The 16,120-nt window shown below is 38.4% G+C and overlaps 1 protein-coding gene and 1 long non-coding RNA gene across 20 annotated transcripts in view; one reads left to right on the forward strand and one right to left on the reverse strand.

Moving 5' to 3' along the window:
- Window positions 1-16,120, reverse strand: part of EPB41 (erythrocyte membrane protein band 4.1) — a 207,104-nt gene that overhangs the window by 125,524 nt on the left and 65,460 nt on the right. The window contains exon 1 of one of the 19 annotated variants that reach the window (XM_081217491.1): window positions 7,842-9,846. The exons of the other annotated variants lie outside the window; for them this stretch is intronic. The gene's annotated coding sequence lies outside the window, so the exon portion shown is untranslated. Of the gene's footprint in view, window positions 1-7,841; window positions 9,847-16,120 lie in introns of those variants that run through there. 19 annotated transcript variants of the gene reach the window in all.
- The window catches only part of LOC308606607, a 99,008-nt gene that overhangs the window by 58,766 nt on the left and 24,122 nt on the right, over window positions 1-16,120 (forward strand). The gene's annotated exons all lie outside the window — the stretch shown is intronic.

A 16,120-nucleotide genomic window follows, 5' to 3' on the forward strand; every position in this document is an offset into this window, starting at 1 on the left:
ACCAACACACAAGGGAACTTTTGAGCAATTTGACTACTGATGGCCTTACACTTTGATTCACTGCTATACCTAAAAGTACTCCGCTCAAAAAGCAGCATTGGGCTTCCCTGGTGGCGCAGTGGTTGAGAGTCCGCCTGCCGATGCAGGAGACACGGGTTTGTGCCCCAGCTGGGAAGATCCCACATGCCGCGGAGCGGCTAGGCCCGTGAGCCATGGCCGCTGAGCCTGCGCGTCCGGAGCCTGTGCTCCGCAATGGGAGAGGCCCCAACACAGTGAGAGGCCCGCGTACCGCAAAAAAAAAAAAAAAAAAAGCAGCATTTACATTGTCTCTGCTTCTGCTCCATACTATTTAGATGAAGTAATTTCATTTGGATGTTAACAATCTGAATTAATGAACCATATTCAGCTCATTCCCGCCTCAGGCCCTTTACACTTGCTGTTCTCTCTGCCTATGATGTTCTTCTCCTAGATATTTGAAAGATGGTCCTCTCCTCATTACTGCCTCTGCTCAGATGTCACCTCTTTAGAAAGCCCTCCCACACACACCCTATCTAAAATAATGGCCCCTACTCCTCCAGATGGCCTCACAGCACCTACTGTACTTATTATTATTTACGAATATGTTAACTTATTTGTTCACTGGTTTATTGTCTTCCCTTCCCCCAGCTAAAATGTAAGTTACATGAGGACAGAATGGTCCCTGGCACATTATACATATTAATAAAAGTCTGTTGAATAAATTAATTTCAATTGAATACATCTGACAAATAAAAACTTCAAAGGTGTTCTCTAAATTATTCGAGTAAATAATGCCTAGGTCCTATGCTAGGTGCCTGGGATACAACAGTAAACAAAACAAAACAAATAAGGTCTATGTCATCATGGAGTTTATATTCTTGATTCAACTTTAACCAGTATAAAGAAAGAAAATTTAAGAGAACTCTTATTTACAATATGAGTGAAATCTAAATAATTGTGTGTAAATGGAACACAACAGTGAAAACAAGGGAAGGAAGCTAATGGTACTGAGAGCTATTTCTGTGTCAGGCCCCGGGTAAGCGATATTATCTACATTATTTAAATTAAGCCTTTCAACAACCCTGAAAGGGAAAGAGGAATTGCTTAACCTCATAGTTGAGGAAACTGAAACTCAGAAAGTAATTGGCCCAAGGTCACACTGCTAGTAGGTGACAAACCATTATAAGTGGTATTGAAATAAAGGTATATTAATAAAAGGAAAAGCCTTTATGTGAGCTCTTACTGCTGATCTACTTAAATTATTTTATTTTGAGCATTAAAAATATTTTAAGCAATAAAAGTATTTACAAAAGCATATTTTCTAGTCTCATCTATTAAGTCATCAAAATTATTCTGCGCTAATAAAATACACAATTCAGTTTTTATAACATCACTTAAACATTTACCAACCAATACACATTCTGAATTTGCTACCCTTGAGTGAGGTACACTTGTGCTTAAAAGAAATAAGCTTGTTTTCAATTCCTCCTTATATTAGGAGTAGGCAATTGATTTTTCCAAAATTCTTTTTGCTTTAATCTCTAAGTAATCAAACTTGACCCAGAAAGAAAACTTGGATATCAAACCACCAGCTATTCTAAAAGAGTAATGATTTGATTTGAGAGCACCAATTTACTTCATACTTCCTTTGCCAAAATAAACAGAGGACAGGCTGAGAATTGAGCACTATTTTCCATGGGTTTCGGATGTGACTTTATTATTCTCCTTACTGAAAAGACACAGAAACCACTTCTATATTAAAATTTTCCTATACAAGACTTTACAACAAGGTCTCATAAAGATCCATAAAAAAATTACAAATCATTTGGGAACATTTTAGCAGATATGAAAATCACTCAAACCTCACATCTAACAATCTTGTACTTGTATCTTTCAGTAAATAAAGAGTATTTTTCTTGTGTTTTCAATATTTTCTTAGCATTAAAAAAAGAAAAAAGATTTTCTAAGGATATTCCTATAATTGCTTTCACATGAAAGGGTGTCATCTCTAAGAAAGTAGCTGAATGAGTACTCAGTTGTTTAAAAACACACACACACACAGATGGTAACAATCTGTATGCTATATGAATGCTTGTTAAATTTTAATGTGCATCGAATCACCCAGTAATCTTGTTAAAATATAGATTCTTATTCAGCAGGTCTGGAATGGGGCCTGAGACTCTGCATTTCTAACAAGCTCCCAGATGTTGCCACTGCTGCCGGCCCACTGACCACACTTTTGAGTAGCAAGGCAGAGAAAACCATTATTTCTTTGGAAACATATTCAAAATGCCTGAGAAACAAAGATGGCAAAAAGCTACTTTCAGAAAGTGGAATATGAACAGTGAGAAATACTTGACACACTAAATGCTCAACAAATGCTTGCTGAATTAATGAATGAAGCATTGGCTTCCCTGGTGGCTCAGTGGTTAAGCATCCGCCTGCCAATTCAGGGGACACGGGTTTGAGCCCTGGTCTGGGAAGATCCCACGTGCTGCGGAGCAACTAAGCCCATGGGCCACAACTACTGAGCCTGTGCTCTAGAGCCCAAGAGCCACAACTACTGAGCCTGCGTGCCACAACTACTGAGGCCCGTGCACCTAGATCCCATGCTCCACAACAAGAAAAGCCACTGCAGTCAGAAGCCCATGCACTGCAACAAAGAGTAGCCCCCGCTCACCACAACTAGAGAAAGCCCACGCACAGCAACAAAGACCCAACACAGCTAAAAAAATTTTTTTAATAACAATAATAAATAAAATAAATTTTAAAAAAATGAATGAAGCAAAGAATGCAACATATTACTAAATGTGGAAGCTGACAATTAACATTTTTTTTAGAACTCGTTGGTGCTTAATCAAAAGTTAATTGAAAATTTTAACCACAGATCTGTGGCAATTTCAAGTTGTCTATGCAGCCGTGACACTTGCCTAGGGTCAGTTTCTATGTATCTCTATTGATATGCTCTCTTTGCCACATTTAGGAAGGAATGATCCAGTCATATGAATTAAAGAATTAAAGAATAACATCTATCAGTGCAAAACCAATACATTTTGCCACATAACTGGACATATGTAAAAAACAAGCTGAATACAAGTGAAAAAGAGATTAGATCACAATATAAGGACAAGCAGAAGGGTAAACAAATTCTCTTAGAACATATAGAAACCAACCTCAGGTAATATCATAAATGCAAGAAAACAACCAGGAAATGAGACAATGCAGATTCAGCAGAGATGCTACAATTCAGTCTATGCAAGGAAAAACTGATAAAAATGAATTATTAAGGGCAGTTTTCACATATGTCCTTTCCAGCCATGCACACATGGGTAGCAATGCATTTAGTAAGAGCCACAAGAGCAAAAGGAAGTGGGGTGGATGGGGGATATAAAAAATGAAACCGATAAATCAGGCAAGTATCTCCAGTTAACTCTGAGACTGATCAGAAATAAACAAAAAATAAATAAATAGCAAAAAGAAAAAAATCCTATGGGCCATTTACTAAAAGCTCAAATAAACTCACCCTGACAAATCTGTTACACATGCAGCCAAGTTCTCCACCTTACAAAAGATAGGATGGGTAACCAGAAAAAAAGGCACAAAAAAGTCAAGCAGCAAAGACAGGATAAATGCTCTACAAACAGGCCCTTCCTTTGTAAATGATACTATTTTTCATTCTGAATCCAAAATCCAAAAGGAGGTATCTATTTACTTAATGTCAGAAAGAGGTCTTCTGATTAAAAAAAAAAAAAAAATCAGCACAGCCATGAAGACAAAGTGATGAATTCCCATTCCATCTCAATCCTAATCCTCCAAACCCTAGGAATTATACCCCATCTGGTATCAAAGATACACTTGTTTTAACAGTGTACATCTGTTGACTTCAGGCAAATCAGAGCTTTAAAAACCCGATACTGAGCAGATTGCAAGGGCCAGATGATATCTTTCAACTTTTTTGTATCTCCTTCTAACATTAGTATGGTCAGTGCTCCACTAATGTTTAAGTGGAAAACTTGGTAAAACAAAAACACTACAGTTTGGCACCACTAAGAAAATTTCCCTTACAATTACCATTTAGGGATAAAATTTAATAATTTAATTATTGGTAATACTCCTCAAATTAGCTCATTGAACATCTGTCAGTGTTTACTGGGTGCTAATCATGTATAGGGTTTTGGCTCAGCTATTTGAGAGGGACCCAAAAAGGATAATATACAATTCTTAAGGAGATAAGACATATATACAAATTACTAAAACAGAAGGCAGTACCTGGTGCTTAATCAGACAAGGCCTCATGAGTGGAACCAATTAAGCACTAGAGAAGTACAAAGTAAGTACTTTCAACTACAGTGATCACAAAAGGCCATGTGGAAAGGGCGCTTTTTAAGTTATGCTTTGAAGGATGAGTATAAGATATCAATACAAAACAACCTAAAGTGCAAAGGACAAATGAAATTCCAGATAAGGGACTGAACTGGCATTAGTACAATACTGTAGCTATTCAAGAATTAGCAAGTAGTCCAGACTGGGTGATATAGGGCTACAAAAGGGAAGTAGAAGGAAATAAGGTTAGATTAGTTGCCATTTTAAATTAATTCTAACTGGAATAATAATAATAGTAGCTACTTTTATTGAGTACCTACTAAACACCATACATTATTCTACACACTTTACCATGTTATCTTAGAACCACTCTATAAGGCAGGTGTTTTCATTTCCCAGATAAATATCAATAAACATGTTCTGGGAGGTTAAAAATTTTGCCTCAGATCATAGAAGTAAGCCCATGTTTTAATGAAACTATTAATATACTACAAGCTGGTGATTCTATTGTAAATTCCCAGTATAGTGTCTGTCTTTCCAAATCTTGGTATTTCTACCCCACTGTTCTCAGCTAAAGAAAACCCTATCTGGAACCCTCCTACACTGTTGGTGGGAATGTAAATTGGTGCAGCCACTATGGAAAACAGTATAGATGTTCCTTAAAAAACTAAAAATAGAGCTACCATATGATCCAGCAATTCCACTCCTGGGCATCTATCCAGAAAAGACAAAAAGTCTAATTTGAAAAGATACATGTACCCTAATGTTCATAGCAGCACTATTTACAATAGCCAAGACATGGAAACAACACAAGAGCCCGTCAACAGACAATTGGTTTAAGAAGATGTGGTATAAATAGACAATGGACTATTACTCAGCCATTAAAAGAATGAAAGATTGCAGCAACATGGATGGCCCTAGAGAATATCATACTAAGGGAAGTAAGTCAGACAGAGAAAGCCAAATATTATATCACTTATATGTGGAATCTAAAAAATAATACAAATAAGCCTATATACAAAACAGAAACAGACCCACAAACAAAGAAAACAAACTTATGGTTACCAAAGGGGGAAAAGGGGAGTGAGGGAGGGATAAATTAGGAGTACTGGATTAACAGATACAAACTACTATACAAAAAAATAGATAAGCAAGAAGGATTACTGTATAACACAGGGAACTATATTCAATATCTTTTAATAACCTATAATGGAAAATAAGCTGAAGAAAAAAATATATATATATAACTGAATCACTTTGCTGTACACCTGAAACTAACACAATATTGTAAATTAACTACACTTCAAAAAGGAGGAGGGGGAGGGGGAGAGGAAACTCCTATCTGTTAAGAATTTATGGACAGGCTTTCAATCTAGCCAAGACCACCTCTATTCCCACCAATTTCAAGTCCCCAATTCATGTACATATTTCTCTTCCCATGGAGTGTATGTGAAGATGGAATGGGGAGACAGGGAAAGACAGGCAAAGAAAACAGATTATGAAAGGACTTGAATAATCATGCTAAATAGTTCAGACTTTATCCTGAAGGCAGTGGAGAACCACTGAAGGTTTTTAAACAGGGAAGTGGGTAAACAAAGTGAAGGCAGGACAGACTAGAAGCAGAGAGAAACTCAACAAATGACTGGGTAAATTCAGGTTATCAGTGAATAAATTCACAATGGGAATCCCTAGGGAAGCTGAAACCAATACTGGGCAGAGAAACTTGAAAAGCCTTGCAACCAAGGTTTAAGAGCTACTGTTGCCCTTAGTTTCTCTAGCTTATTCTCATTAGCATGTTTCTCAGTAACAGTCAATTTCATGTCTGAGCCCGAAGGTATTTTCATAACATACTTACTTCCTTGACCCACTCTGATAAATGGCTTAGTAAAAGAGGTCTAGCAATAGAACCAAAGTAGAAAAGAGAAGGGATGAGAGACGGATATCTCACAGGCATCTCAATACATGTCCAAAATTAAACTCTTGATTCTCTCTCTTTTTTTTTTTTTTTTTGCGGTACGCAGGTCTCTCACTGTTGTGGCCTCTCCCGTTGCGGAGCACAGGCTCCGGATGCACAGGCTCAGCGGCCATGGCCCACGGGCCCAGCCGCTCCGCGGCATGTGGGATCTTCGCGGACCAGGGCACGAACCCGTGTCCCCTGCATTGGCAGGCGGACTCTCAACCACTGCGCCACCAGGGAAGCCCTTGATTCTCTATTTCCTATCCCAGTAACTGGCTTAATCATACCATCTAGTAGCTCTAACCAGAAACCTGTCAGCCTTAGCTCAGCCTTCTCCATTTCGCTTCCCAATCAAATCCATCTGTTAATCGTATAACCTCCAAAATAGAATTAGAATCAGTCTGCTTTTCACCTTCTATACCACTACCATGTTTGTGCAAGCCTCCTTCACTTCTCCTTGTATGCTCTCAACACCCTCACCTTGTTCCACTTTCCTCCTAGCCTCTATCCTATAGTCATACTAGCCAAGTGCTCTCCTGGCTTAAGTCATTTGTGCATGCCATTTCCTTGGACTGGAATACACCCCCACCCCCTGCAATAAGGCTGGTTTCTTCTTATACCTCAAGATTCAGCTTGAATAATTCCTCCTCAAAACAACCTTCCTTGACTGCCCTAATATCTACATAAGTCTCCCCATAAGTCCCTTCCCCAGTTCTCTAGCCAGTACCTATTTATTTCCTTCACAGTACTTCTCTCAATGTATACTTGCTGTTTACCTGTCAGTGTCTGTCTTCCCCAATCCACCACCTCCAACCGCACTGCAATATCCATGACAAAAGGACTGTTTTCCCTTCCATGGTATACCTGGTACTTAGAACTGAACTTGTGCAGCTACCTAGCACAGAACACTGTAGATATTCAATAAATATTTGTTCAGTAAATGGATAAATATAAGGAAAAAGAATAACTTAGGTTTAACCATATCAATTATACATATACAGGATGGATCTTATTCAATTTGACAACAGTTCATACGAAAAGAATGTTAAGGTCTTGAGTGAACACACTCCAACAGAGATAAAATTCTAAAACAGCTAACAATCTTTAGCTGCATTTCTAGACTTACAGTGACCAAAGCACTCGTTTGACTCTTCAACATGTATTTTCTGAGAATGTTACAGTGTTCTAGGCAATATGGTAAGCGGTAGGGCTACAACAGTGAGAAAAACAAACATAGTCCCTGACCTCCTGGGCTACACTCTCCATCCAGAAGATCACGGAAAGTAACAATCGCTCAGTTCTCATTAGTTTTATTACATCTTAAGTCTTACATTCAGCTCTGGGCAGTTTATTTTAAATCAGCGGTCCCCAACCTTTTTGGCACCAGGGGCCCGTTTCGTGGAAGACAATTTTTCCACAGACGGGGTGGGGGCGGGGGGGTGGGGGGGGTGGGGGGGGTTGAGGTCAGGAGGATATGGTTTGGGCGGTAATGCGAGTGATGGGGAGCGGCAGATGAAGCTTCCCTCTCTTGCCCGCCACTCACCTCCTGCTGTGCAGCCCGGTTCCTAACAGGACGGGGACTGCAATCGGCCCACAGCCTGGTGGTTTGGGGACCCCTGTTTTAAAGAAACCAGAATCTGTCCAAAGAAGAGATATAACATAACGATGGAATTTGAAACCATGTCATAAGGTAAATAATTGAAAGGTATTGGGATGCTTAACCTAGAAAAAGAGAACAGAGAACAGGGAAGTGATTGTTGCCCTCACAAATTTCAAGAGCTGCCACATTCTATGTGATTCCTAAGAGCAAAAATCAGATTAGTCAGTGGAAATTACAAAGACACAGTTTTCATTTCAAAATAAAAGGAAGAAATTCCTAATAATTTGAGATATCTAATAATTTAATGATCTGCTTGGGAATGGTGAGCTTATTATCACTGGAAATATTCAGTCAGAAGCTGAATGACCATCTGTCATGGATGCCAGAGAAAGGGTTCTTCCATTAAGTGGGTTCTTGCATTAAGTGACCTCTAAGGTTCCATGCAATGCTAAGATTTTACAGATAGGAAGGAAGGTAAGGAAGAAAATAAAAGGGACATTAGAATAGTGATGCAATTGGGTTATTTTTTAAAAGCCTGTAGTATAAAGTCAGTTACCATTTGGGTTAGGAGAATAAGGGGGGAAAAAAGGATAAAAGGCAATTTTACTTCTCTAATCAGAAAACAGAATCCAGTAACATTCCCTCAGACAGAAAGAAACAAATGTTCAAGTATTGAAGTCTCAGAAAATTAGCTAGAAAATAGTTTCCCAATAAAATCAATCTCCTCAAAACGCAGGAAAGTGTCTTTCCATTGTAACTCAATTTAAGTATGCTAATTAGCACTTCTAGAAAAACAGGATAACCATCTATGTAAAATATATAAATGGTAGTTTAAAATATACAAAAGAGCTTCTTTGTGATTCTCCCTTCATCCTCCCAAAATTATTTGGACCTTAAACTACTCCTTATATGGACTATTAAAGAATACTTGCCATACTGAGTGAATCAGGAATGTCACTCAGCATGAACATGCTGTTTTCAACAACTTGATTTTTAATTTAAGTCATTTCCATGGTGACTAACACCATTGAATCAACTCATTCAAAGATATTTTTAAATAAACAAACTCTTACTCATCTCCTTCTAAGAAGACCAAAATACTGTATGCTCTCTACTTCTCTATAGAATTCAAGCTTGTACTTAGACGATGTCTAGGCATACTCTAAAAGTATACCACCTGGGCCCTCCCAGAAGAATGCACTATCCCCGTGATTACTAGGCATCACTGAGGAAGATGTGAGACCAAAACATTCATTTCCCACAGAACTGAGTTTTACTCTCTTTAATTGTCAAAATGTGTTAGTTTAGCCATTCTGAATGGAAACCTTTATTAAATGGATAATGTGCTTCCTTGATTCATTTTAAAAACCTATAGAACATATTAAACCTTTATTGACTTAGTCATTATTATGAACCTCAATTACTATGCAGCGCTTATGTCCTCAAGGGCTATTTTAAAGTCTATAAGGATGGTGAGCTCTGCCACATGGATTCCTGAGTACTGCGGGGGTTTTGTGTGTGTGTGTGTGTGTGTGTGTGTGTGTGTGTGTGTATCTGCCTTTAATAGTTCTCCTGTTTGTTCGTCTGCAGAATTAGCTTATATTTCTTGCTGATGTCAAGATGGTCTGCCAATGAGTAGCTTCCAACATCTCCTTTTCTAATCTGCTGTTTGTTAATCTACCATTGACTAGGAAGACAAATTGCCAAGTGTGTTAAAATTGTGTCTAAAATAAAAGAAGTGCAAAGAAAGTAAGACTAATGCTTCCATTATTCACTGGAATAATTTAACACGTGGATTTTGTAATATCTATTTTAGCCCTTCAAATATAAGCCTACTTTGAAGTTCCCATTACAGTGTAACTACTTGAGACTGTTAGATAAGTGACCTTCAGATAAATCACACCAATGTAATGACCATTCTCTTTCTTTACAAGTAGAGATCAAAAGCTTTAATACTGTTATTCATATAAAGTGTTGCATTCATATAAACTCTTTTGGAAAACCAAAAACAAAGTAACAGTTTAGTCTGAAATGTAACAGAAAAGGAGGAGAACTATTTAACAGCATCAAAAATCTCAAGGTAAATACAAATAAAACCTGAAAATTTCTAGCTACCCACGGGGGTTAGCTAAGCCTATGGAATTTTTCTTACACTCTTGTTTTTATTTTATTATCTTAGAGCCAATTCAATCTAACAATACTTACTAATTTTAAACTCAAGAAATTCCCTAAGATTTATTATACTAGTAAATTTCACTTTAACCAGAAAACTACGGTATAATAATTAACATCTGATTATAGAGTGTAAGTATGAATAGAAATTAACATTGGATCATGGGTTGCATTAGCAGACATTGTGAAGACTGGAAAATAGGCTGTGGTTGTCTCCCACTATTGTTAAATGTGAAAAATATACTACAGTCTACTAGAAGATAAAATGCTTTCTCACACTGTTTGGCACAGAAACAAGATTCAGTAATGATGGACTATTTCAAATAACCCACTATTTGCTAAAAGCATTCAATAAAATTATTGACTATGCTTGATGACATTTTTCTCTCTCAAAAAGGACGTGTCCTATTATTGTGTACTTAATTCTAAGCAATAAAGAATAATTTATTGGTGACATGCATGTATCAGGAAACTTGGCAGAAAATAATAATTTCACAAAGTTGGTGGGGTTTTTTTGTGGGTTTTTTTTTTGGCCACCCCATGCGGGTGGCTTGTGGGATGCTAGTTCCCCAACCAGGGATGGAACCTCGGCCCCTTGCAGTGAAACTGCGGAGTCCTAACCTCTGGACTGCCAGGGAATTCCCCACAAAGTTTTTATACTGAGAAAAGAGGTAGGTCATAGTCAAATATATAAGCTTATAATAAACAAATTTTTTAAACACTTAAACAAAAGTAAGGCATGACTGCATGGTCAAGGGTTCTACAAGCATGTAGAATTTGTAAGGATAAGGCAATTCTAGAAAGTGAAGTTCATTCATTACATTTCACATATATATATCAAGTGCCAGATTCTTTTCTAGGCCCTGAGGATATGGCAGTGAAATTTTCTCTACACAATCAGAAATTTTTAGAAAACATGAGGAAAGTATTAAAGACACAGTCATGAACAGCAGGGAGATCACAGGAATATATGATGAAGTTTTAAAAATAGCATTCCAAAGGACTACTTACAAAAATGATCAAAAGGCTGAAGCCCACCAAAGGATGGAGAAAAAAAAAAACCCAAAGCAAAACAAAACAAAACTTCTAAAAATGGCAAAAAAGAAAGGAGGGGGGAGGAAAGAGAGAAAAAAAAGAAGGTCAAATTCAGACTACAGCTTGAGAGAAAAACAGAATAGTGTTAACATGTGTCAGAGACAAAATTAACTGTGCTCTTTCAAACCAAACAATATAAGGAAGGGTTTATAATCAAAGATAATTCAGGCTAGTAACCTCACATGTTAAAATGTGTTTATTTCTTCAGTCCCAGAAAAATCTTATTTCAAAGTTCAGAAGTAACTTGCCAAATTGGATCTAAGATTCACTAATAAACCATGGGTCCTTACCAAATTCACAGCTAGTATGATTGAATCAGAGTTCAAAAATATGTCAAGGTAGAAAGATGGATCAAAACCAACAAGGTAAAATTTAAAAGCAAGGTAAGGTGCCCACACTGAAGCTTGAAAAATAATTACAAAGAAAAGATGGTGGAAATAAACGGCCATGAATCAGAGAACAGATGAAGTAATTAATAATAAATTCATAGGAAAAATGAAAATGGATTAGAACTACATGTATGAACATAGATGAATGTCATGTTTGATGAAAAAAGCATATTAGGGCTTCCCTGGTGGCGCAGTGGTTGAGAGTCTGCCTGCCGATGTAGGAGACGCGGGTTCGTGCCCCGGTCTGGGAGGATCCCACATGCCGCTCAGCGGCTGGACCCGTGAGCCATGGCCGCTGGGCCTGCGCGTCCGGAGCCTGTGCTCCGCAGCGGGAGAGGCCACGACAGTGGGAGGCCCTTATACCGCAAAAAAAAAAAAAAAAAAAGAAAAAAGCATATTAAAGAATATATTTTGTGTAAAACTATTTACATAAAATTGAAAATATACAACATCATATAAACTGCTTAGAAACACACAGGTAACAAAAGTATAAAGAAATGCACAATCACAAAATATAAAAGAGTAGTTACTTCCAGAGGCAGGGAGAGTAATGAGATTGGAGAGAGGTACCACAGGAACTCTCAGCTGTATCAGTTATGTTCTATTTTGTAAATTGGGTAATGTTTATCTCTTTCTATTTCTTAAACATTTTACAATAAATTTTGAAAGAATTACATAATTATATTATGAGGGCGATTTAACTTGGTGGCATTATTTTTTTTTAATTTCTTATGAGCCAAAAATGCAATGTGGTTTCTAAAAAGGTTAACATATTTTGATAAAAGTGTGGTATCCAGGGCTTCCCTGGTGGCGCAGTGGTTGAGTCCGCCTGCCGATGCAGGGGACACGGGTTCGTGCCCCGATCCAGGAGGATCCCACATGCCGCGGAGCGGCTGGGCCCGTGAGCCATGGCCGCTGCGCCTGCGCGTCCGGAGCCTGTGCTCCGCGCAACGGGAGAGGCCACAACAGTGAGAGGCCCGCGTACCGGGAAAAAAAAAAAAAAAAAAAGTGTGGTATCCAGATTATGCAAATAATTGAGCCACCGCATTCTTTATAGTTAACCACAGAATACTGTTTCCTTCTGAGCACTACAATTTAAGCAGGACATTAACCAAACCGAGTGTATCCAATGACTAGAATGATGAGGAGTCTAGAAACCATAACTTGTTTTTTTAACATCTTATCGGAGTATAATTGCTTTACAATGTTGTGTTAGTTTCTGCTGTATAACAAAGTGAATCAGCTATACATATACACATATCTCCTCCCTATTGCGTCTCCCTCCCATCCTCCCTATCCCACCGCTCTAGGTGGTCACAAAGCACCGAGCTGATCTACCTGTGCTATGCGGCAGCTTCCCACTAGCTATCTATTTTACGTTTGGTAGTGTATATATGTCTATGCCATTCTCTCACTTTGTCCCAGCTTACCCTTCCCCCTCCCCGTGTCCTCAAGTCCATTCTCTACATCTGTGTCTTTATTCCTGTCCTGCTCTTAGGTTCTTTAGAACTGCTTTTTTTTTTTTTTTTTAGATTCCATACATATGTGTTAGCATACGGTATTTGTTTTTCTCTTTCTGACTTACTTTGCTCTGTATGACCGACTCTAAGTCCATCCACCTCACTACAAATAACTCAATTTCGTTTCTTTTTATGGTTGAGTAATATTTCATTGTATAGATGTGCCACATCTTCTTTATCCATTCATCTGTCGATGGACACTTAGGTTGCTTCCATGTCCTGGTTATTGTAAATAGAGCTGCAATGAACACTGAAGTACATGACTTTTTTTTTAATTTTAAAAAGGAGAGTATATTACTAATATTAAAAAAACATATTCTAAAATTACAGTGTTTTCCAGAAATCTCTGGGAATATGCAAGCCACTTGGGGACAAATACCAGGAGGAATAGTAAGTACCTCTGGCTCTTTGTTCTGACCCTTGGAAAGAAAGTGTAGGTACATGACTCTTTTTGAATTATGGTTTTCTCAGGGTATATGCCCGGAGTGGGATTGCTGGGTCATATGGTAGTTCTATTTTTAGTTTTTTAAGGAACCTCCATACTGTTCTCCATAGTGGCTGTACCAATTTACATTCCCACCAACAGTGCAAGAGGGTTCCCTTTTCTCTACACCCTCTCCAGCATCTATTGTTTGTAGATTTTTTGATGATGGCCATTCTGTAGAAACCATAACTTTAGATAATTCAACAAAAGAAGTGAGGATTTTTTTTTCAGGAGGATAATGAGACTGAAGGGAGAAACTATATAGTTATCTAAATATAAAGGCAAGAGTAAGATGAAGGGATAAAATGTGGTGTATATATGCAATGGAATATTATTCAGCCTTAAAAAATAAAGAAATTCTGATATATACTAGTATGACATGGATGAACCTTGAAAACATTATTCTAAGTAAAATAAGGCAGACACAAAAGAATGACTATTGGGGCTTCCCTGGTGGCGCAGTGGTTGAGAGTCCGCCTGCCGATGCAGGGGACAGGTTTCTGTCCCGGTCCGGGAAGATCCCACATGCCGCGGAGCAGCTGGGCCCGTGAGTCATGGCCGCTGAGCCTGTGCTCCGCAACGGGAGAGGCCACAACAGTGAGAGGCCCGCGTACCGCAAAAAAAAAAAAAGAATGACTATTATATGATTCCACTTATATTAGCTACCTATAGTAGTCAAATTCATGGAGAGAACAAGTAGAATAGTGGTTACCAAGGGCTGGGGGAAGGGAGGAATAGAAAGTTATTGTTTAATGGGTAGAGTTTCCATTTGGGATAAAGAAGCTCTGGAAATGGATAGTGGTAATGGCTGCGCAACATCAATATACTTAATGACACTGAACTGCACACTTAAAAATGGTTAAGATGGTAAATTTTATGTTATGTATATTTTACCACAATTTTTAAAAAGGAGACAAGTACGTTTTCTCTGACTTTTCAAATCCTTGCTAAGTATCCCTTTTGTGTACCCTTGTGGTCCTAATATTTTCATATATATTACACTGTGCTATATTGTAATTGCTTGCTTAAAATGTTTTACAAAGGCAGCAACTATATCTGTCTTGCTAATCTTTACATCCTTTGCGTTTATCACGATTGATACTCAAGTAATTTTTGAATAAATAAAAGCACTTTCTAGATACTTCAGGGGATACAAAAACAAATAAGACATAGTTCATTCATGCCTTCAAGGAGTTTACGATCCAACAGAGGAATATATTTTTTGTTTTCTGACTGATAACCCAGTGTTAAAATGGCTGTCCCTTCATTTTAGTTAGTTTGGTATCACTATTAAAACCATGTAAATCTACAACTGAAAAATACCTTACTTATCAACTATCTTTCATTGAAATATGAGGTCACTAAGGTTCAAAAAAGATAAGCAAAGTCATTTACCTAAGGTCACTCAGCTAATAGTGACTTCAATAACAAACAACTTAATAACTATTAACTCGGCTAATAACTAAGCCTGGGAGGTAGGAACATAGGCATTAAAACCTTCAGGCCTATGCTACTTCCGTCATAAGGCCTAATCCCTATTAACTAAATCAGAGTTCCTCTGGAGCTGGGGATAACAATGCACATGATCTTAGCTACAATGACCTCAAGCTAACACTGAATATCCTGAAAGATTCTTTTAATTCAAACACCATGGTCTACCCAAATGGAATGGGAAATCCCAGCCACTGTTCCCAAAACCCTCCAGTGACATTTCATATCATTCAGAAAAAAAAGCCAGAATCTTTCCCAACACCTCCCCTGATCCAGCCACACCGGTCTTCCCACTGTTCCTTAAACATGCTGGCACACTCTGCCTGCGGCCTTTGTTTTTGCTGTTCCCTGTGCCTGGAAAGCTGCTTCCCAGGTAGCCACCAGGCTTGCTTCCTTTGGGTCTTTACTCAAATACCACTTTCTCAGTGAGGCTCTACTCGACCACCCTACCTAAAACTGGAGCCCCCACTGCACTTGACTTTTCCTTTTTCTACTTTAGTTTTCTCTGTAGTAATTACTATTCCTTAAGGACATACTATATAGTTTTTACTAATTTGCTTTTTGGCCATCTACACCACTAGAATATAAACTCCACTGGAGCAAAGAATCTTGCCTGTTTTGTGCATTGCTGCATCCCTGGCAACTAGAATGCTGCGGCAATAAATATCAGTTGAAGAAATAAATGAGCAAATGAAAGAAACTTAATATTGATATGCTTAAAGGCCAGAAACTACTTTCCTCATGATAAAAGATGTACACACATCATTTGGTGAAGGATAAAGAAATTAACAGACTCCAGACACACTCAAGAAGAATACAAAAGGCTTATTTACACATACTTATTTATTTTTGTCTGCACTAGGTCTTCATTTCTGCGCGCGGGCTGTCTCTAGTTGCGGCGAGCGGGGGTTACTCTTCGTTGCGGTGCACGGGCTTCTCAATGCGGTGGCTTCTCTTGTTGTGGAGCACGGGCTCTAGGCCGTGGGCTTCAGTAGTTGCAGCATGCAGGCTCTAGAGCACAGGCTCAGCATGTGGGATCTTCCCAGACCAGGGATCGAACCCGTGTCCCCT

The sequence above is a fragment of the Mesoplodon bidens genome (genome assembly GCF_964165515.1).
Source record: "Mesoplodon bidens genome assembly, chromosome: 2".
Taxonomy (NCBI): Eukaryota; Metazoa; Chordata; class Mammalia; order Artiodactyla; family Ziphiidae; genus Mesoplodon; species Mesoplodon bidens.